At 37.0% G+C, this 22,709-nt stretch overlaps 1 protein-coding gene across 2 annotated transcripts in view; it reads right to left on the reverse strand.

Annotated features, from left to right (window-relative positions):
• The window catches only part of chrm3a (cholinergic receptor, muscarinic 3a), a 106,292-nt gene that overhangs the window by 80,986 nt on the left and 2,597 nt on the right, over nucleotides 1-22,709 (reverse strand). The window contains exon 1 of one of the 2 annotated variants that reach the window (XM_055029928.1): nucleotides 21,317-21,414. The exons of the other annotated variant lie outside the window; for it this stretch is intronic. The gene's annotated coding sequence lies outside the window, so the exon portion shown is untranslated. Of the gene's footprint in view, nucleotides 1-21,316; nucleotides 21,415-22,709 lie in introns of those variants that run through there. 2 annotated transcript variants of the gene reach the window in all.

Consider the following 22,709-nt stretch of genomic DNA (forward strand, 5'->3'; position numbering starts at 1 on the left):
TAGGAGCAAAGCAGTTTGTGTGTGTGAGCAAAGTAAAAACACTGACACAAAGAGAAAGACAGGAGGAAAAGGAAAGAAACAGTGTTTCATACAGCTGAACTGTGGCTGAGACTCAGCCAAGGTCATCCTCTTACTTATGACATACATGGAGCCAGACTGAGCTTCTCACTTGGACGCTCTCCATCTGCTCCCGCTGATAAGACCGGCTACTCCACGAACAGCATGCAGACACCACAGCTCTACATTATGAATAACATACAGCAATTACACAAAATCAATATCCTTTTTTTCCCCCTGCGAAATAGAAGGCAGACTTTCTGGAATGGTTTGGATCTAGATGAGTGTGCATTTAAAGAAAAAAAAAGTTTTTGAATGCTAATGCAAAGGAAAATACAAAATAGATTTCTAGCCACAAAGACGGAAACGAGATATCCTGCTAATTGGTTTATGTATATCAACCAGAAAACTCAATTCCATGCAGTCAAGGGGGCAGAACAGCTTAGCTTAAATTACAGGAACTCAACTGGACAACGTGGATTGTTGGGAGTCCAGAAGATTTTCCACAGCGTCTTTTCCAGTTTATATAAATTGGGAGAGGTTAATAATGTGTGCAGCTGGCAGAGCAGCATACCTGCTCCGTCTCCTCCTGTTCAACACTCCACTTTGTGAATCAAAGCACACGTTAAAATTCATGAGAGCAAAAAATATATTTCGCTGTCACTCCAGTGAGGACACAGAGGATTGTTCTGCAAAACCCTCTGCCTTGCTGCACTTCAGAGTCGGACTTAAATAAGGACAGAAGCTCTGACTGCATGGGGAATGTGGATGACAAATAGTATGTGGGTATCAGATTGCTCTAGAAAGCAGGAAGGCGCCATGCTTGGGGTGGTTTTAAATAAATGTAAAATGATGATAAAATTTTACAGTGTTTAAGAAAGTGGCAATAAAACAATAAGGAGGGATATTTGGAAGACTGGGAGGTTCGCCTGTTTTATGATGGCTGTCAAAAGTGCACACGCCCCTGCAGAGAGGCCAGGTTTTGCGACTGAAAAAAAAAGAAACTTCATAAATCTTTTCACAAGTGTTTACATGTACAATGTGATGAACGTCGTGTAATTTATGTGCTTAAGAAATGTCCAACAACCTTGCATTAATAAAGGATGTTGATCTAGCACTTTTTGTAAATACTTTTTGATTTTGATTCAACTTTGAGTTTACACTCATCAGGGAGGTTGCTGAGAAGGCAACAACTTTGTTTGCTGTCTACATGTACACATAGATTGTCTGGGGTTTTATCTTTATGTTTCTGTGTAAATTTTGACATTTTTATATGAATTTGTGAAAACAACTGGCAGCATCCCTCTATCTATGGATTACTTTTCTCCAATAATACATTTAACAATATGCTGCATGGTAAACAAGATTTGCCATGGTGTCAAATATTGATCTCTTAATAGAGCAGCATGAAGATTTAAGAGACACTGTGCATTTAATTTGGTGCAGTATCTGTCAAAGTTTCTCCAGAATAAAAAAAAAAATCATGGATAAAAGAGAAAACTACAGGAACTTTTAACAAAGGACTGACCTGCAGACTCCCTATTTTTCCTCAATAACTTCCTTCTTTGTTAAATTGACCAATTAAATGAGCCATCTGCTAAAGCACACAATTTTCAAGCACACATTTCAAAATATCTCCACCCAAATCACCTCTAACACTGAGAACCAGAGAAGGTTCTCTAATGCTAAAGAGATTGGTGATCTCATCACCATAACTACAGCTGATGATGTCAACATGCAACGCTTCCTATTAAATGAGCCTTAACCCATGGAGGTGGACCAATTGGCAGGAAATGAGATCAAATTGATTGGGAAACAGATGGAAGCGAAGCAGCCCCGATAAAACTCATGAGGCTTCAAGGGTGCAGATGAAAACAAGACAGAATCGGAGAGCAGACAGCATGAAATCAAGGACAGCTTGGATGAACTATGGGGCTTAATTTTCCAAGGCTTAAAGGAAGAAAAAGGATCTTTTAATATCAGAATGGCTAAAACTGAGTCTGTTCTTGTACTGGAATTTTTTAAAGAGCATTAGGAGAAAAAAAAAAGAAAAAAAATGAACAGTATCTTTGACTGCTGCTTCCACATTTAACCACAACACATATTCTGCCTGTCACAAAACTCATCAAGGGCTGTGAGTTGCTGATTCCTTTTTTGTAATATGTCCAGAGAAAAGGGCAAGACAACACAACAGCTAGGCCTTAAACCACTTTCAGCTTAGCAATTATTGAAAGGCATCTAATTCCACATGGAGACAATATCTCTGCTTTGCAGTCAATTTTAAAAGACGGCAACAGCCAGTCTGCTAATGTTGTTAAATACATCAGCAATCATTTTTTTTAAAATAACGCCTGAATATGTAAACAGTCAAATCTTATCCAACATTTCCACGGGGATTAAGATTTGACAATAAGGAGGAATATTTGTATCAATATTCCTTATATCAAGTATATCAAAAACTTGATATAAAAGCATGAACTGTAAATTGACAGATGATTCGTTAAATAGAGTGTGAGTGTCAGGACTGGGTATCTTATTTCTTACCTGATGGTCATTCAGATAGACCTCACTCCCTAAAACTCCCTTTCACTACCCTGAACATGACAGTAAGAGCTTGAAAAATAAATGACCTCATCCAAAGAAGAAAGAAAAAAATATTAGATTTTCTGATGAGGAAAACAGACTAACGCCTAAATTCAACAAATGTGATTTTTATATAGACAATCACTTTTATTCAAAATAAAAAAAAACAAAAAAAAATGGATAGATACCTCAACCAATTTACAGCAGTTTATTTGATTTGTACGATGCAAACATTTCACACTATTGCACTGAATTACTGTAATGCCAAGCGGAAGAAACACAGGGACCTAAAATATTCAATTAGATGTGCAAGAAAAATGATTAACGATCTGCACACTCTCCCTGATTTCACCTTAAATGAGAAACGGCACAGTTCTACAAATTAGTTTGAATTTTTACTGCATCGGGGGCAACTCCGGTGGCAGCGAGACGAGTAATGGTGAAGAATGCAATAAACATCTCCCAAAGGGCTTGGAAGACTTGCTGAGTTCATGAAACTTTTAAACTGAATGGGATGTGAGATGAGAGGCTTTTGAGATGTAAATGACTCATGACCATTTAAATAAAATAAATAAAACACTCCTCCCAGCATATAAATCCCCAACATAATTTAGCTGAGTCAATAGATTGCCGGGTTATGACTGATATGAAGTTGCTCATAAAGCTGCAGCAGAGTCTTTAAATGTAAAAACAGCGATGCCACAAATACACACTCGACTGGATATTTTTATGAATAAATCCATGTGTCGCACTGAGAAAAATATGCAACTTTTTAAAATGAAATTGAGTTTTTGATGTTTGTGTAATTAAGTCTCCCCTTAATTACTCAAAACCTGACAGGCTGCAACACATTTATAAATGAAGCCCGCTGCACGTCTAACGCTATTGATCTTGATTGAACAAGGAGTGTGAAATATTGGCTCTTCTGTGTAAAGACAAGGCAAATCCATGTCAAACACACTCATGAAAGTGTTTTAAAGAAACAGGTTGTTGGGTAAATTGAATGAGTTATACACAGAGGGGCATAAGTCACATGTCGGGGGTAGTTATGAGCCCAGGGGGTGAATAAACATAAAAAATAAATAAAAATCAGAGCCTGGTCTCCAGATCATTAACCCTTCAGAGCTCCACTGACCTCAGATGTTCATTTGATCTCATCATGTTTTGGTGAGTGTGGTAGAGAAATAGTGTGAGGATGTGTGTGAGGGGGAAGGCACCACTTTGATGTTGTAATGCAAAATTTCTTTTATCTCACACGGAGCATTTGAGGCTTGGCTGGCTGTCCAAAACTCAATTAGAGATGGTCTGAGTGAACCGACTGCGTAAGAAGAGGAGTGAGGCACTGAGGTGTGAACAGGAAGGAAGGAAGGAAAGAAGGAAGGACGGAAGCATGGATGGATGGATGGATGGATGGATGGATGGATGGATGGATGGATGATGGATGGATGGATGGATGGATGGATGGATGGATGGATGGATGGATGGATGGATGGATGGATGGATGGATGGATGGATGGATGGATGATGGATGGATGGATGGATGGATGGATGGATGGATGGATGGGTGGATGGACAATGAGACATGATTAACAATAGTCTTTGAAAAGCTTAGGTCAAATCCAATAGCTACATGCAAGACTGACCACAATCGATGAGTTTTGCTACAGTGAAATGCAAAATCCACAAATGGAGGAAATATGAAAGATTTTGACCCAAGTATCTCCAAGAGCAAAGCAGACTCATCCAGACAAGAGCCCAAAACAAAATCCACAACACTGTAGACCTCAGTGAGACCAAGTAAGTTCAGGGTTCATGATGTAACAATAAAAAATGTATAAACACAAGATCTTATAAAGTATTTTTGGTCTGGTTTCTGGTGAAAATATTGTGGTGGTCTTAAAATAAGGCACAATCAACTGACAAGTAACATTTAAACAAGAGATTGTTTTAAGTAAATAAGTCATTACAATTGATGGAAAAAGTGTTAATTCCATTGACAGTTCAACATCGGAAAATCCCAATAGATTTAATACTTTTTCACTTAATACAAACTCCAATATCTTGCTTGACGGATACTTCTAAGTTATTTTTGTATTATCTCAAGTGAACTGAGATATCTGCGCTAGAAACTAGAACAAAAATACTTGGTAAGATTTTGTTTTTTTGCACTGCTGACCAAAATGAACACGAAGGCCCATCCCACATTAGCCAGAAAACATCTTGATAATCACCAATATGCTCAGTAGAATATTCTGTGGACTGAGAAAACTAATGTGGAACCTTTTTCAAGGCATATGTCCAATGACATCTGACTAGGAAATCCAGAAATAGAACAACACAGTGACAGTCAAACATGGTGCCGGTAATGTAATAGTCTACGTCTGTTTGCTGCCTCAAATCTGGATTACTTGCTGTAATTGACACTAATTTATAATTCCATAATTTTCCATCATATTAACAGTTGTACAGACTTTATATCATTCATGTTTTTATATGGGATTCTGAAGTGCAACGCAATACTGGTGTAAAAACAAGTATGACAATAATTTTCTTATCATTAAACCATATTTATATTTGAGGACAGCTTGCTTATTAAATCATCTGCATCCTGGCTGCACATTAAGAAATATACCTGAGCGTATTTAGTCCAGCTGTAACTCAAGGTTTCATCATCGCAATAACAACAACACCTAAAATAGTTCAGCAACAATAAAGCCCCTTTTTCAGCCAACCTTGTCTTTGTTGTTATTCTGTTGGTTCCCTTGGTAAAATATCCCAGTAGAAAGAAAAGGTGAATTAGAGAAATGCACATAGACTGGAGAAAAGGAAGGTAGATGAGGCTGCATTTATTTGCTGTGACATAAACTGGACTGGGAGACCCCCTCCCTCCTTCCCTTGCATTCTTTGATGACACTCAAAAGATGAACAGCGGCTAGGTGAGGAGGCAGAGAGGAGGAGAGGGGAGGAAGAAGGGAGGAAAGAAGTAGAGGTACGGCTTTTTACATTGGGATCTTTCATCTCTCTCCTACCATCGGTCATCAGAAATGGGAGAACACTGTCTCCCAAACACAGCGCCTCTTTCCATTTCTATTTAGCTAGGAGAAACAGGGTTTTATTGCCGTGTCCCGAAAGGCGCAAAAAGAGTTATCCATACGCAGACGAATCCTACTGCACTGTCAGAGTTCCTGTGCCAACTCAGAAATATTCTCAGTCTTCACATAAAGACGGTCATTCATCAGGGAAAAGCAATTTCTAGTCTTTATGTTGTAGTCCCTAAAAGATTTGTGACATCAACAAAATCTTCCAAAAAAAAAAAATTGCAATTTTTAAATGTATCCCATGGTTATACATAGTCAAAGAATATGACTGGATGTCTCAACAAAAATATACATTGACTAGACTTGTGGGGAATTTTTATAATTGAAAATTATTAAACATATGAATTATCCTAAAATGTTTGTCATTTCTAAGAATCTACTTAGAAAGATTAATACGTTTGCTAGTATAACAATGGGAAAAACATCCTGGGTGTTTTGTTTGGTTTTTGCCAAGTTATTTGTGTAGTTTGACCTTTTGATACTTTGCAAACAGTAGGATCTAAACACTTACAGGCAAATCAAGGGCTTCCCACTGGCAGAGTATACAGACAAGTAAACTACAACAGACAGAGGAGCCAAAGTGAGAAGAGAAAAACAACTTGATCAGATAAAAAAAATTGATCAGAAACACTTTGAACACAACTTCAATAACACCGGAGTTTCAGGAGAGACACAGATAAAATAAAATAAATAAATAAATTAAATAGAAGTGATATACTGGCTCAAAGTAGTTACCAATAAGCATGCATAAAGTACATAAATTGTTATTCATTGCACGTACACTGAATGTTTCAGGAGACAAAACTATTAGGTGGCTCAAAGACTGTAAGTAAACACATTTCCCCTTGATCTGCTGTGACTCGCAGAGGGCAGAAAGAACAAGAAAAATTAAATTATTATTATTATTATTTTTTTATTTTTATTTTTTTTTTCAAAGACTGCAGAGAAACCAAGAGGTGCATAAACACATTAAACAGCAGAACCATAATGCACTATTTTCAACTACAACACAAAACAATTAAAGGTCAGGAGTAAACGTGCATAAATGGAAACAAACTTACAACTCGATATTCTGTTGTAAACGTCCTATTTGCTCCATCAAACCTAGATATTTTTTTATTGATTTTTATGCATTATAGTTCTTAGGCAAAAAAAAATCTCAATAACATACAACAGCAAAAGCCTACATGGTTCATCTCTAACAGGAATTGGTGAAGCTGTATTGATTCCCTTGACAGATTCTTTCACAACTACTGTCCACCAGAGGTTTAGACATTTGCTTTACCTTCCCTTTTACATCACTGAGCAAATCAGAGCCACCAGGAGGTCTTAGCACATCTAAGACCTCCTGGTGGCTCTCATTGGTTATGTCTGACCAAAGAGAGCCATCTCTCATTTCTGCAGATGCCAACAGGACCACAGGGAGAAGGCAGAGGAGCAGATTATCTCATATTTTTCTTATGTTTTATAAAAGTTACTGCAGCTTTAAGAACAAACGTGTTCATTTCATTCATGTGTTAATTTTTTTTTAATCCTCAACAGAAACTTTCTCAGTTTTAAAAACATGTCGGACAATGAAAGCAATATTAAATGCATAACCCTAAACTAAAAGAGAATAGCACGAGGGTCTTCAAAACACAATATTTTTTTAAACCATTAGCAGCGAGCTGGGAGCATTCCTTTGGTGTTTAACAGGATTACAAGGAGTGTCTTTCAAGCAGAAATTTATTTCACTCCATGTTTGTGCAGGATACTTTCTTCATGAAAATACAGGAAACTGCACATAAATGTGAACATTTATGTGCATAAAATTTTTAACTGGGTTAAAATAAGAAGTTAGCTGAATTATTTGAGACTTCAAGTTGTTTCATCGGTTCTAAAGTAATTTATCTATATTCCCAAGTGGCTGCTTTTGAATATGTAACAGTGATTTACAAATGTAACTTCAAAAAACTCAACATTTAGCAACTGTACATTGCTCTCAGCTGCATTACTTCAACCATACCATCACCATGTTCTTTAATAAAAATTTTCTCTCCTACCGGCTAAAAAAATAATTTCTTAAAGTACTGAAACTCAGATTAGATGAATACTTGATCTAAAAACAAAAAAGTAAACAAAATCAGCAGGAGGTTGCAGAATAATAAAAGACAATAGGATTGCAAAAGTGTGAAACGTGATCAAAACAACTCGCAGCAGCCAGAGTGGTGTAACAGCTTCATCAGTTCAACTCATAAACAGATCCCTGGGTTCCAGTATGGACCGAAACAAAATGCAAAGTGGTTTGAGATCCTTCATATCTGTGATGCCTCTCCTCTCTGCTGAATTGGGAGGTAATTCTGCTCATAGTGACTGCGGGCTGCAAAGTGACAGCGGTGAATTAATGATTCATTACGCCAAGTGTAAGCAAACAGCGAGTCGGCGATGGAGCAAAATGGATTTATACACATATCCAGCGCCAAACCGTGGTATTTCTTCGTCCATTAAGGAATATTCAAACACCCAGGCAGATGGGAAAAAAAGTAAAAGCTGCAAAAACCACAGGATTTAAAAAAAAAATGTTCTGGTTAGATTCATCCTCTGACAAGTCTGAAAACCAGAAAACTCCAACGCTCCTAATTATTCATTATAAATGAGATATATGGAACCCTACGCTTGAGGCTACAAGAATTTTCCATTTTCCTCTCATTAAGGCAGGTCACTTGAGCCACTGCTGCAGTTCAACCTTGCCATATGTTTGTAGGTCCAAGATGAAGTAAAACTGTAAAAAAATAAATAAAATAATAATAATAATAGAAAAAAGGGTGCACAGTCCTCAGGATGTTTGATGCTGAAAAGAGCTTCATAAAATTTTGAGTGAGCATGTCCAAAATAATTCTCCAGCGAGGGATTAATGTTGAGAAAATTGCACAATTGCAGAGCCTGGTGTACATGCATATTCCATTAAGAGACTGGGAGCTTTGACTCATGATGTGGCATAGAGTGTGCTACAGACGAGGAAATCGTCTGTAGTTCAGAACTTCATGCAAACAAATCATACAGCAGATTTTCCACCTGTACAAGAAAACAAACTCGTTATTCTCCTGTCAACGGATTCCCTAAAACACAAAATCCAGCCGAGCATAACAGATTCACAAATGAAAGTTTTTTTTTTTTTTTCTGTGGTTTATTCAAAGGACATTGCTGCTGAAGTTCACAAATCATCTGCTCCTCTTATGTTTCAAAGCCTTTTCTGACACTAATCAAAAGGCATGTGACAGTCATTATTATATACAAAAGTTATCAAAGATGATAGGATCTTTCGTTAATATAAATGTTTACTTAAGACCAGCTTGGTGTCACTAGTGAATTGGAATCTAACAATATTCCCCCAATACTAAAAATATGATAGTGTTTTTCATCAAAATGATTCAATAACTTTAGAGCCTCAGCTGACCGAATGAAAGACTCTTATTTATAAATAAGAATAAAATGAGTTCTTATGTTGCCTTTTTGTGTGGATAGGCCGTAAAAAACATTAATGAAGACATCAGTCGTCTTCCTTAACGCTTTGGGTACCTGGTAGAAAAAAGGAAGAATCTTTTTTTTTTTTTTATCAAATTGATGATAATGCAAATATAAATGTTGTATTTTTATCAAAATTATATGTATCTCATTATTATCTATAGAAATACTTAAACTGAAATTAACCACTCAATAAGTGTTGAAATTGATCTTTTACTAGGTGGAAGCCAAGCCACCAATCAGAACTCATCCAGCTCTGTTGCTGGGTAGACAAAGAAACTCTAATCTAGCTGTTTACAGAAGGATGGTCTTCCCTTTGTAAAATGAAAGACCATCACAACAGCGATCTGTCACTAACTGCGTCCTACCTATAAGTGGGTAATAAAAAAATGTTATTGTGGGTATTGCCAATCATAGATGATGCTATATGCTTTACACTGTCCACAAAATAATTCTAATAATAACAGCTTTTCTTCAACTCCTTGAACTTGGTTCCTAGTTTAGGCAAGTTTATGATTTATGAATGGCTAGTGTTTTGGTAAGCAATTCCTATTCTATTGGGGTTTTTTTATTATTTCACTTTTCCGCAAGTTTTTATTTACAAAAATACAGTTTGACATTTAATCAAACCTTTGATTTAACTATTTAAAGGTTTGATTTGTAGTGCCTTCAAAATCAACACCAAAAGGGAGACAAAAAAATGTAAACTAACAACTCAAAGACATGTCGATTAAAATAAAGTTCAACTCCTGCATTTATTTTCAGCAGAGTTGAGTAGAAGCAGCCTCCTGTTCACAGTGAAAAATCATTTATTTTGTTCCAACTGTTGTGCCTTTATGTTATGAGTTTAATCTGAGATCAAATAGTGAGTTGGTGACTGTTTGCTTTTACATCACTACTGCATACATCCCCTGGAGCTGTTTCAGTAGATAGATGTCACAAACACTTTAATGGCATAACCCGAGTGTATTTCATAAAGAACTGTGGTTTGGGTTTGCTAGACTGTTGTTTTAACCAATGAGCAATTTTCTCACAGTGTCAGCTTCCTGGTGAGTTCATATAATTTCTGTAAACTTTGTTTTATGTTTTTCCTTATTATACTTATTTTGATCTCTTTCCTGAGTGTACTACTTTGACGAGTTACACCCAGCTGTGAATATTTTATAATTTTCTCAGCCAATGGAAGTACCGGTATCTTTTTTTTTCTTTTTTTTTTTCCCTTTTTGAATTATTGGAATCACATATGAGAAGACGGGTTTAGACTGCATGGGTCACTGAACTGCAGCTTCTGACTGCAAAATGCAAATTATTTGAAACAGTTAGTTCCTATTAGGACTCATCCAAGCAACTTCTACAAGAAAAAAATATTCAGCATTTTTTTCTTTCATGGAAACCCAAATTGAGAGTATTTGGAATGCATAGAAGTAGACATGCATCAAAACCGGATGTTTCTACACTGAAAACATGTTCTTAAGATGAGCTTAAGATTTGCAAAACATCTACTCTGTTAAAACAACAACAATAAAATGTTTTGAAGTATTCCAAATAAATTGCTAAAGTCATTGCATCTCATCTGTTGATGTTCAACAGCTAATGTTAAGCAAGATTATTGCTAGACACAATAATGTTAAAAATAATTCATGAATGCATTTTTTCAACCTTACAGTAGTAACCTTGCAACTTTATGGTATTATTCTTACAGCCAGTCTTGTGGTTGTCTGAATGCACAGCGAGCAGCATCTGTCTCACTGATGGATGAAACATAAGCAAAGATTGAATGACCTCAGTGTTTAGACAAGTGCAGTGTAAAGTTGAGCCACGTCCTGTCACCTCCACTGAGTGATTGCAGCGAATGTGAAAATGGTCCAGATAATCACGACGAGGCTCTGTTAATGGGCCTAAGAGGGGTTGAGCAGGGAGCTAATCAATTTGCGGCCTGCCAGAAAGACAAATTAGAAGTGAAAAGAAATCTTAGCGTGTGTGCTGCTGAATTAAAAAAATAAAATAAAAATCTAGTAAATCCAAATATATGAATGATTTTTTTATTTGACTGAAAGAGTTAAAAACATGGATTACAATTGTTTTACTTCAGAGATGTGAGCCTCTGAAGGATAAAATGAAATAATAATATTAAGAGTGTAAAAATAATTCCTGTAAATAAAATAACCATGTTACCAATCCATTTAAATCATGTCCACATATTGACACTCAGAAAAAATGTGGGACAATTAACTTGAGTCTACTGTATAGTTTTGGGGAAACTATTTAAAACAGCAAATCTGCAGCAACATAAAGAGAAGCTTTTTCCTTCAAAGTGAAGAGTTATTGCAGCTGGAATGGTGTGAAAAATATTGTGAACAATGTGCTCTTTTTGGCAGAAGTTAAGTTTTAAACATAACAGGGAAAAATGCTCCAGAGAAATAATGCCTCCCCTGGATGAAAACTGAACAACATTCTTTCATTTTACTTTGTCCTTGGTGAGTCAAAGCATTTCACCAAGAAAGAAAGTGATTCTGGAAAGCTCCCAGTCTGCAAAACACACGGTCAACAGCTTTGTTTATTTAGGTTCTTTTAAAACGCTATTGTAGTGTTATTACAGTCAGCAAACCTGCAGTTGAAAGAATTAGGATGATTCTGTGTTGCTCCAGCACTCCCACAGGTTAGTCCTGTTTTACAGGGAAGTTACATTGCGTGAAGATAGCGAGTTTGCATGATGAAGCACATCAAGCTGTAATAATGTCCAACAAATTATAACAACTTGAGACCTAATTCATTTCAAACATTGGTAAGGATTATCTTTCTTGATATAAAATATTCTCATTAATGTAGAATATTGTCAAAATATTGTGTAAATAAGACCAACAGGAAATATTTTCATATAGGGAATTTAGATTTTGCACACACATTTTTGACACTGCGCAAAGAAGATAAATTAAAACAGGTTAAAGTTAATTTATTTCACTAATGCAGTTTAAAATGCCACACTCTCAGTGTTATGACCCACAAGGTGATGTGGCATATTTTATATATTTTCAGGAGGTTTGGCTTATATCTTATGAAAACCGGAAGTGATGTTTTTTTGTTAAAAAAGAAAAAAAAAGTCAAATAAGAGTCAAAACTGAAATTTAATTTCAAAGCCCACTCAGTCAAAAAGAAAACAGCTGACAAATGGAAACACCGCTTCAGTCAGTGTCCAATAAATGTCATGATAAATGAGTTTTACTTTCAGAATAAAATTTCCTAAATAAAGTTATTGTTTAATACTTCTAATTTAAGCTGCTGTACCTGTATTTTGAATTAGCTACCCTTAAGCCTTTGACAGATGTTTCATTTCCCTTTTCAACTGCTTTCAGACACATTCAGCAGAAGGAAAATTAAACACTGGCCTAAACACCAAAGAGTGAATCAGACGATTACAAGTTGAAGAATTTAAACTGTCTGCAGTCTCCTCCTCTCCTTTGTCTGCTTGCCTTGTTAATGTTTCTGGTCACTGCTGAAGTATTTCATTGCAACAGCCAAATGGTCTGAACCCTAACTCCATCGAGCCACTAGCAATTAAAACACATGGACCTGGCACTAATGTGATTACGTTTCTCGACATTAGCGTAAGATAGTCTTTGGGAACTAACCACCAAATTAAGAAGTCCAAACAGTGGATTGAGAACAGTATAAATAACTTCTGCCACATCCTGATTATGATATATGGAGAGCAAAGTGTTTTGCTTAAACCTGCTGCCAAACCCAAGACACAATAAAAGAGGTAATTACTGAACCAGGGAACTGACTCACACACTTTTGTTCTCAAAAGAGTAGTTGATTGTTGTCAACTTATTACATCACATTGAATCCTGATTCTCGGTGTCCAAATAATAAGCAGAGGTAGGTCACAAGGTCACTCCTCACCCCTGGTGGTTCTCACCAAGCTGAGGATTAAATGGGATCTGACTCCTGTAATAAAAGAGGCATCAGAAATATTAGGCGGTCAATTATAAACTCTGGTAAAAATGAAATGTAACAAGATTACATTAAAGAGCTTTACGGGGCTAATCTGGCTGAAACATAGCAGTGAGAGAGGCCTGGACAACAAGGGCAGAACACAAAAAGGTGCCAAGGAGAAATTTCAGAGGATTAAAAAGGGTTTACCCCCCAAAAAATTAAGCAGTTTTATTGTGAACTGTAAGTACAAGGAGAAATATAAATGCAAACTGACTTAAAATCCTCAAAAAGCAAGGCAAAGCAAGTACAGAAATATTTAACCACAAGATCTACCTAGAACATGTCTGTTTGTAGCTGCCTTGGTTTTGTTTGACATTTTTCCCTGCTGAATACATCTTCTTTAACCCAGCTTTGAAATAAAATGCAAAAACAATTTCATATAAAATTTGTGCCCACTGCAGTAATACATAAAATCAATCACTGCTATAATGATAAAGCGATTCAAAGATCATAAAAAGTTCTGAGAGTTCAATAGAGCAGTTGTGCTGACACAAATTAATGGCAAGAAATGTTAACAATGCTTTGTGCCTCCCCCTCGACACAAACACAGATCCAAATACGTATTTGAACCTTCTCAGTGAGCAGGTTTATTTGAAGCCGCAGAAACCCCAAACGACCAACTAAGATGGCACCTTGCTTTTTTTAGTCTCCTGCCAGTGCTGCCACAGCAGAACAGCAAAAGTCCATCAAGTCCTACATCTTTCATTTTTGCTGTTTTCATTTGGACAGATCTTCACTAAGCACATGCCAAGAATCTAAAGAAATAAATCAAGCAGATTTTACCATTGTATTTTTATGTTTACATCATTGTATTAGTTGAGTAAATATTAATAAATAATAAGACCCAGTAACCTCTTTGTGGTGCCTGTATATGCAATTAATAAGCCAAACTCGGGTTATGATTACATTTCATTGAAACACAGACGGTATGAAGCCAATAAACAGTCTTTCTAACATTAGCCATGCCAAAAACCTGTGTGTGGAGAAATGCCAGGCATTTCCATCCCATCTCTCTGTCTCTCTCTCTCTCAGTCTTTCTCTCTCTTTTTCTCTCACTGTCTCTTTGTCTCTCAGCACTCTACATCTACATGTCCAGTAACATTCTTGGGGATAGATTTTAATCAAGTTTGGACAAACAGACAAATGAAGACTCGTTCTAAAAAGGACCTCACCGACTCATGTCATTGTAATTCTCCAACAAAGCTTTCATATTGTGCCAAGTTACTCAAATTCCTACAGTGATCTTCAGTCTTATCTCTCAGTTAGGAGGAGGTAATCCTCTGAGATGTATTAAAGGTTTGCACAATTCAATCCACGAAAAAACTGAGAGGTTCGAAAACAGCAGGTGCATCAATCTGGCAGTCTCTTAATAAGTGAAAGGAATGTAATTCCAGAGACTGAATGAAAACAGTGGATCTGAATGCAATTATTTAATTTCTCTTTTCCTAATTACAGGTTTAAGAGTTGTTAATTACGCTGCACTGTGACTGCCTTTTGTTGCTGTGGTTAAGACGACTCGTTTTCTCCGTGGTAGCTTGTTGTCAAGCTGGCATGTAGAGTGCAAGGCAAATCAGCCACAATGTAGGTGTGTTGTTGGTTAGCTCATCTCTCCCCAAGAATATTCTCCATTACTCCTCCTGAAAAACATCCTCAGGTTCAGTCAGTAACAGGTTCATAACTTTGAGGCCAATGTAAAAAAAACTTCAAAAACTGACCTTTTCATTTACAATTCACAAGAGCCTGAATTGAAAGCAAACTTTCATTTCAGCTGTCATTTTTTCTGACACCATTGAGCATGGTGTTAATTTCCTTCATTGACATTTCTGCCAGTATTCTGTAGTTGGTCTATTTAAATAATCTGAAAATAAGTAAGAATTTTTTTGAAAGCTCCAGGGCCTTCAAGTCTTGCAAGCTTTTTAAAAATGTTCTCAAATGACAACCACAAACTTTTCCGTTTTTCAGTCAGATTTTATGTGATAGAGCAATAGCAAAAAACAAACAAACAAACAAAAAAAAAACATAAACTGAAAGCACCAGCAAGACCAGAGGTAATTTTGTGAAGAGGTTCAATCGAAATGAATAGCTTTTGACAAGTGATAGGACACCATTCAATCCAGGATCTGCAAATAAAAACACCATGGTACAATGCAAACCGACCTAGACAGAAGCCAGGTGGGTCATGTTAACTCTGAAGGAGCTGCAGCGATTCACAGCTCAGGTGGCAAAACCAGTTAACATGGCCAATATTATCTGTACCATATATAAAGATGGCCTTTGTGTGAGAGCTTGATAGAAAGTCAAGGAAAGTACTGTTGCTTCATACAGTACATTTTTGAAAAACATGCATTATTTTAATTTCACTTCACTTTGTTTTGGTCTATACTTAAGAATCCAATGAAACACATTGAAGTCTAAGTTCAAATGCATACCAGTTAGAATATATCAATGTTATAATAATATGGCTGATTATTATCAATATCTGATCCAGTCCTTAGTTTGCTGCCAGAAGGAATAGGTAAACATACAGAATATACAGATGTCTTTCAAATGATTAAAGCAAAGAGCAATAATTTTTTTAACAAACCAAGACACCATCTCTTACTCCTCCAGATTGTGATCAGATGTTTTCTTGTTGCAATTCTGAAAAAAGACACTTTAAAAGCCCAAAAGAAGCATTGTCCACATCTGTGTTCCTTTTGTCTAATTTTGCTCTCTGTTTTCCACTCATCCAATACGAGTAACCAACCATGCCGTTCAAGTTGACAAAATATTGACCCAGACACCTCTTTAGGCACAGTCTGACAAAACAAAAAAGTGGAGCAAAATTATTTCCACCCCCTTGGGTTGCTTCAGACTCTTGCAAATGTCATGTGCCTGAAGGCTGAGGCTCGAGCTGGCTTAGATTCATTTTTACTCCCCATAGTTTAGCCAGAGGGGTTTGCTCTATCTTGCCCAAATCTGGCATAAGTTCCAAAACTCACTGTTCCTTTCTTAAATGTCAGTCAAACAAAATGAAGATGAATACTTGAAGCCAGATGTTGAACCAGTTGCTCTCACAAATTGCCTTGCTCCCACCTGCTTCATTAAGAAACATTAAGCAGCAAAGTGGCTTATTTCAGTTTGCTTTGAAACCACTGCTCCGACTTTGTTGTCTGGTGGGAAGCTGATATTGCTGTGACAATCATTAAGCTACACAAAAGGAAAACTTCAAGCCTCATCAAGTACAGGAGTAGAACAACCCAACCTGAGATGAATTAATTAGGCAAATGGCTACAATAAAACAACAGTGTAAGTAGTTTATATGAAGTTTACATGTTAACTGTAATATTAAAGAGCAATAATTGATCCCCAAAGCATGAGTGAAACATCTGGTCTTGCGGTTAATTTTGCCGTTCAGGGACAAAAAAGAACAGATGCTTTTCCTAAAAGGCATATAAGCACTAATGTGTACAATTTCAGCTAAATATTGATGTAACAAGGCAGAAAAAGTTGCTATTAACCCCTTAAATGAAATGCTACAGAGTAGGACTTTAAACCACAAAATCACAGAAATTCAGCATGTTCTATGCTGAATTTCTGCAAAAAAGAATCACTGCCAAATCTTCTAAGACCTTATTAAGTGCAGCTGGCAACTGCTCCACATAGCTGAAACAGGTTGGCAGAGGTTCCTATCAGCAATTTCAAATCCCTCTAAAAATGTTCCTGCTCATCCTTCGAAAACTGCACCGCATTGTGAGGGAGCTTTACGAGTGTCCTTGTTCTTGATCCACAATTACAATCACGTCATTAGAGCATTCAGTCTCTGTTGTGCTACATACTGCTCCTCAAGGAGTTTTTAATTAGTTCTTCAGAATCGGATCGCTCACTTTGTTTAATGGCGTAACAGGTGTTAGATAAAAACAAATTGTCTTTCACTGTGTAAAGCAAATGTGACCACGAGATTAAATGAATGTATTCAACTTGTCAACAAGTTGGCCTTCATACAGGCAACATTGCAACATTAGGAAATATTGGATCATGTCACATTTGTGAGACAAATGTTACATGAAATAAACTGAGACAAAGTAACAAAAATGTGACTTTGGAACCGATACAGTCAGTGAGAAACAAAGTTATATTTAGAGAAAATGAAACATTAATAATACACAAGAATGCAGAACAGACACATCCCACTATTTTGAGATGTTGTTTCCTGTCACTGCTTTGTTCTTCCATATTATTGGCTTCATTTTTGTTTGTTTTTTTTGACATGTTAGAGGTTCTTTCAATTGAGGATGTCTGGATCAGTACTTAGTTAGACATACACAGAGAAAAGATGTCAAGATAGGAATTTGCATTTGCACACCTGTCATCTATAAGAGGAAAACAGATTAAGATCATTACATTTGTGACTTGTCATGATAACAAACTCAGATTGACCACTTCTGTAAACTATTCAAACTGAGAGCAAGACTGGATTGTTACTTTTGCTATTGAGCTCTCACTGACTGACAAAGAGAGCATAAATAAATACAAAAAACATTTAAGTACCGTTAAATGACCACACTGCATCCTGATTAGAAGCATAAATCTTTCCTACTGAACTAACTAGTTTACAGAGGAGATTATGCAATGATGAGTGAGTTTAATTTTTAGAGCCGTGTTTTTTCTTAGGAGCTCCGATGTCCTTCCTCGGTAGTTTTACTGCCAAAATTTTAAATAGGACTGTGCAGCCACTAATGGATAAAAAAAGGTTCATATCAGTTTTGAGCTGCTTTGATATTTGGACAATCCACTGTATTAGATGTACTTGAATACATCATGAAAACACATCTATTTGCTCTGTCAAAACAATATGAGTGTATTGTCACATCTCAAATTATGTACACAGTGTTGAAGTGGTTGAAGGCTGCAGGCAGCTGGGTTTGGACATTTTGCAGAGTTTTCTCTCATGCCGGTGACAATTCAGCTTGACCTTGTTTCAGGTGAGTACCTCAGTTAAGTGCAGTGTACCTTGTTGCTGTTGAAAGATATCTGTGCCGACAAAATATTGTGGTTCAGGCAACCTTTCTTTCTCCCCTGTATCTCCACAAAAGTTTAGTGATCGCTGGGAATTGTCTTTCTCTCTGGTTTGGTGTCACTATTTGAAGATGTGCAACGGATGTGCATTACGCACTTAGTTCTGCACATAAGCAGCCTGCTTGTGTTCATATTGAAAGAAACACTGTATTTCTCTTGGTTATTTGTTCATGTTTGAAACAACAAAGTCCCTGTGACTTTGCTAGCCATTTGGGAGACCTAAACACAAATGCTTTGCGGTGAAACATTTTCAAAATAGCATAAAGCAGCCTTTAGCAGCTTTTGTAGGGTGGATAATTAATTATTAAAAATAACAAATGTGACTATCTTGAGAGAGTTATGCAGTCGCCAGGTAATAATTTAGATCTAAAGAGAAACAGTAGGTTTTAATAACTAACCCATAGAAAATACAAGGTTACAGGTGATTAGAGTCATTAGAAACCCGAGGCTTGACTTGGATTTGCCCCTCAAAGACTTAAGATGTGACATGGTGTTGGAAAGTACTTTTAAACATCTCTTGCTAGGGGTGCAGCTACACTAACAAAGAGTTGTCTAATGATATGTTGGTCTGAATATGACCATTTACAAACCACCTCAGGATATTGCTTTGTATGTGGAGATTGCAATACAATAAATATACTGTTGTTTCTGAAAATGACTTTTTATTGCCTAATAAAAATTTAACATTTTCTGACGTGTCGATATGCTCTGATCATTACCCACACCATTGTCTTTTCTTTCTTCACTGCATTGCAAGCATAAATGGTGTATGAAACAAAGACAGAAGAAAGTTGAAATGATACAATCATTTGTTAGGTTTCCACCACATACCTGTGTCTGCAACAACTTAAAATGTGATTTCATAAGGATATGCTTTCATGCCCAGGGCCCGCCATGCAATTTGCCTTGGTTGAGACATGCTTGATGAACTGTATTACAAAAGCGAGTGGGAGTTTGACAGAAACAAACAAATGGAGGTAAAAAGGGTGCAGCAAATATTTTTCCCATCTAACGTGGAAAACATTTCATGACAGAACCCTAAAAACCCTTACGCAATGATAACTGCAGAAAAATTTGTTTTGACAGGAACCTAATGATATAGCAGGACGTAATCTTGTTTTATGCTGGAGAAATCTGACTTCAAACACTTTCAATTTTGCTTCAGATAAGACTCTTGTTTGGCATTAGTTGGGTTCATCTGCAATCATCTCATGCTGACAATGGAAAGATAGCCCTATGATTGTTGAAATCAAATTTTTTTGATCATAGTGATTGGAGGTTTTTTTTTTTTTCAAACCAAGTTCAAAATATTACAGAAGGATTAAAATGTATTCAGTGTCTGTATTTGAGTGATCTAATTAATTTATTGATGACATTTTGGGATTCTCCGCGTACGAGTAAAAGTGTTGAGGCTGATCATTTTGGATAACAGTGATCATTCAATATTATTCCATTGATTTGCACTGACCTTTCCTACTGTAAACAAATTAAAGTTCAGATAGCCAAGAGACACCTTGTCTTCCCATAAAGTCACAGATTCCTTGAGTCCCTTTACCATTTTCCAATGATACCCTTGTGAAAAATGACCACTCATGTGAATACTTAAAAATGTTTTCCTTAAAATTAATGCGTATCCGTGTCACTAAGATGTAGTAATAGCATTTTGCTAATCATTGTCACTTATTTATACTGTCGATGGATTAAACTTCTCTCATCGACCAAACCTTGTCTGATAGAAATCAAGTCTTTTTGACTTATTATTTTGACATTGTTTTCCTGAACCAATCTTTTAAATTTGAAAGTCAAACCAATAACACATTCAATCACAATAACTAAAACTACATCCGCCTTCTCTTTTATAAAGACAGAAGTGATAGTTCCACAACAAACTTTACGAAATATTTCCCACATCAGACAAAAAAAGTCTGTTTGCACAGAACCTTGAGACAAGCACACCAGAATTTACATGTGATAACAAAACATTTCTCATGAAATAGCCGTGATGGGTGGCCCCAACTTCAGGATGTACAATCACACCTGCTAACTTTTTTTAACCAATCTTTCTTTGTCCCAAATGACCACCACTGGAAACAATGACAGGCAACTTGTCATCAATTTACTTTCTGAGAACAGACAGAGAGCAACACACTGTTAGCTGCCATTCATGGGGCATAAACGAGTTTGCTTTCATCAAGGGAGCAGCAGAGAGTGAGGCAGTGTGAGAAAACCAGTGGCACATAACGAAGGCGGGTTAGTAAAAGCAAAAAAAGACTAACTACAGAGTCAGAGGGAAGAAAGGGAATAAACACGGGCCAAGACTGACAACCCTGGAGGAACTCTAAAAGGGGTGAAAACACATCAGTCCAAGCAAGGCTTGCAGTGGAGTGCACACAGACTTTGTATCCATAATCAAACTAAATGCAAATAGTGGTACCTGCTTCTGTAATGAGGTCTGTTTATTAGGGCAACATTTATTAATTTCTTCATTTCCTGCTCAGTGCACGACACTTGAACTGTAACCGACTCGCATTGTCTTAATCTGTGTGTAAATTGTTGTTTGCTCGACATGCACAATTTCCTGGGGTGAACACAAACCACCTGCGCTATTAACAGCTGCAAAGTTTCTACTTTATTGCTCCCAATAAGTGGCTGAAGTTAAGACAATCCACAAAGGTCAGGGAGTGATAAATGTCATCTCATATTAGCAAGGAAAGACTGAATTGCATCCTCAAGGCACAATTTTCACCAGTAATAAAACAATAAAAGCAGGAGAAACAAAATCAATCATCTTCTGTCAAGATATTATTTGCAGTTGTAGCCTATAAAACCATGCGCAAACCTCTTCATCAACAGCCACATTAAATATGCAGCCTTTCTGTCTAAGACATCTGAAATGTCAAGCTCAAGTCTGCTTCTGTCTTCCCAGCACTGCGTCTCTGAGGCAAAGCAGGCGCCATGAATGTGGGACAACAGTAGCTGCCCAGAAAGTGGAGACAAAGACATGGAGGGAAAGCACTCACCTCATAAGGCTTTACTGTAATCACACCCTCCGGCAGCACGTCTGCTCAGCAGAGGAACAACAGGAGATGGGAGAGGGAGGCTGCATAAACACAGCTGTTTATGGGAAACTTAATTGAGCGGAGGGTGATTGACAGCCTTCGATCCAAAGCTTAAAAAAAAACAACAAAACACATCTTATTCTGTCAGCTTTGGTGGACATAAACAACAAAACATTTTTTTTAAACATAAAAAAACCCAAAAGCCTCCCCAGCTGAGACATTTTTTATGCAGTTGTTTTAATAATTGAGCTGAAGATGGAAAAGTTTGAGCCCGTGTACCGTCTAAAGATAGACACTGCGCTTTGCTTTGTGCTTTGTTGTGTTCTGCATGGCTGTGAAAGTGGATTAAACAGGCTTTAACATCAAGACGAGCTCTAATGAAACCCAATGGGGGAGTTAGCCTTTCTGTTTGGCCAGCTGACTCCTGTAAAATACCCATCACTGTCTCCTACTGCATGCTCTTGAAACAGGCTGCTGGTGCCAGAGAGCATACAGGCTAATGACCGTGTTTCTACATAGCTTTGTAAAAGTAATCAAACCTCTTCCTTTCTAATGTTTCCATTGGTTTTAGTGGGATTCTAGGTAAAAGTGTAGCATGCCTACTGGAAGTACTTTGCAAATAAACATTTTCCAAACATGTCTTTTCAACTTTGAACATATAAACTGATTATTATTATTATTTTTTTTTTTTGCCCGTTCTTCTTTTCCAAACAGCTAAAGCTAAGTCAAATTGCATTCTGAATATCTGTAAGCATTAATTTCCAAGCCTCAGATTCCCAGTGGCTCAGGAGACAGGGGTCCTTCATGTAACCAGTGGGTTGCCAGTTCAAAATGCTCATCTCAGTCAGTTCGTTGTTGTGTCCTTGAGCAGGACACTTCACCCGCTTTGCTTTCTGGTGGTGGACAGAGGGTTTGGTTGTGTCGATTAAATGGCAGCCTGCCCAAGGGCATCTGTGGCTACAACATAGCTTACCGCCATCCCACGTGAATGTGTGTATGTAGTTTAAACCCCTTTGTCGTCCTTGGATTTAATAAAACATTGTACTTTTGACTGCACGTTTATTGTCATTGCCCTGTTGTAGGGTGAACCTTTACTCCCTGTCTCAAGTCTTTTGAACCTCAAGGCGATTTTCCTCCTGTTTACCCATCTTGTATTCAATGCTGACAAGCTGACATGTATCTAAATTGAAAAATGCCAAGAGATTGAACTTGCTGTCACCATGTTTCACCGTGGAGATAGTACATTCAAGCTGTTGTCGTAGTTTTCTACCACATAGACATGTTTGCCATGGCCTCTAATTTGCTAATGGAAAACTTTGAGACTGTTTGTTGTCTTTCAACTCTTTTTTTCTCT

The sequence above is a fragment of the Poeciliopsis prolifica genome, unplaced genomic scaffold (genome assembly GCF_027474105.1).
Source record: "Poeciliopsis prolifica strain line A6 unplaced genomic scaffold, Auburn_PproV2 SCAFFOLD005, whole genome shotgun sequence".
NCBI lineage: Eukaryota > Metazoa > Chordata > Actinopteri > Cyprinodontiformes > Poeciliidae > Poeciliopsis > Poeciliopsis prolifica.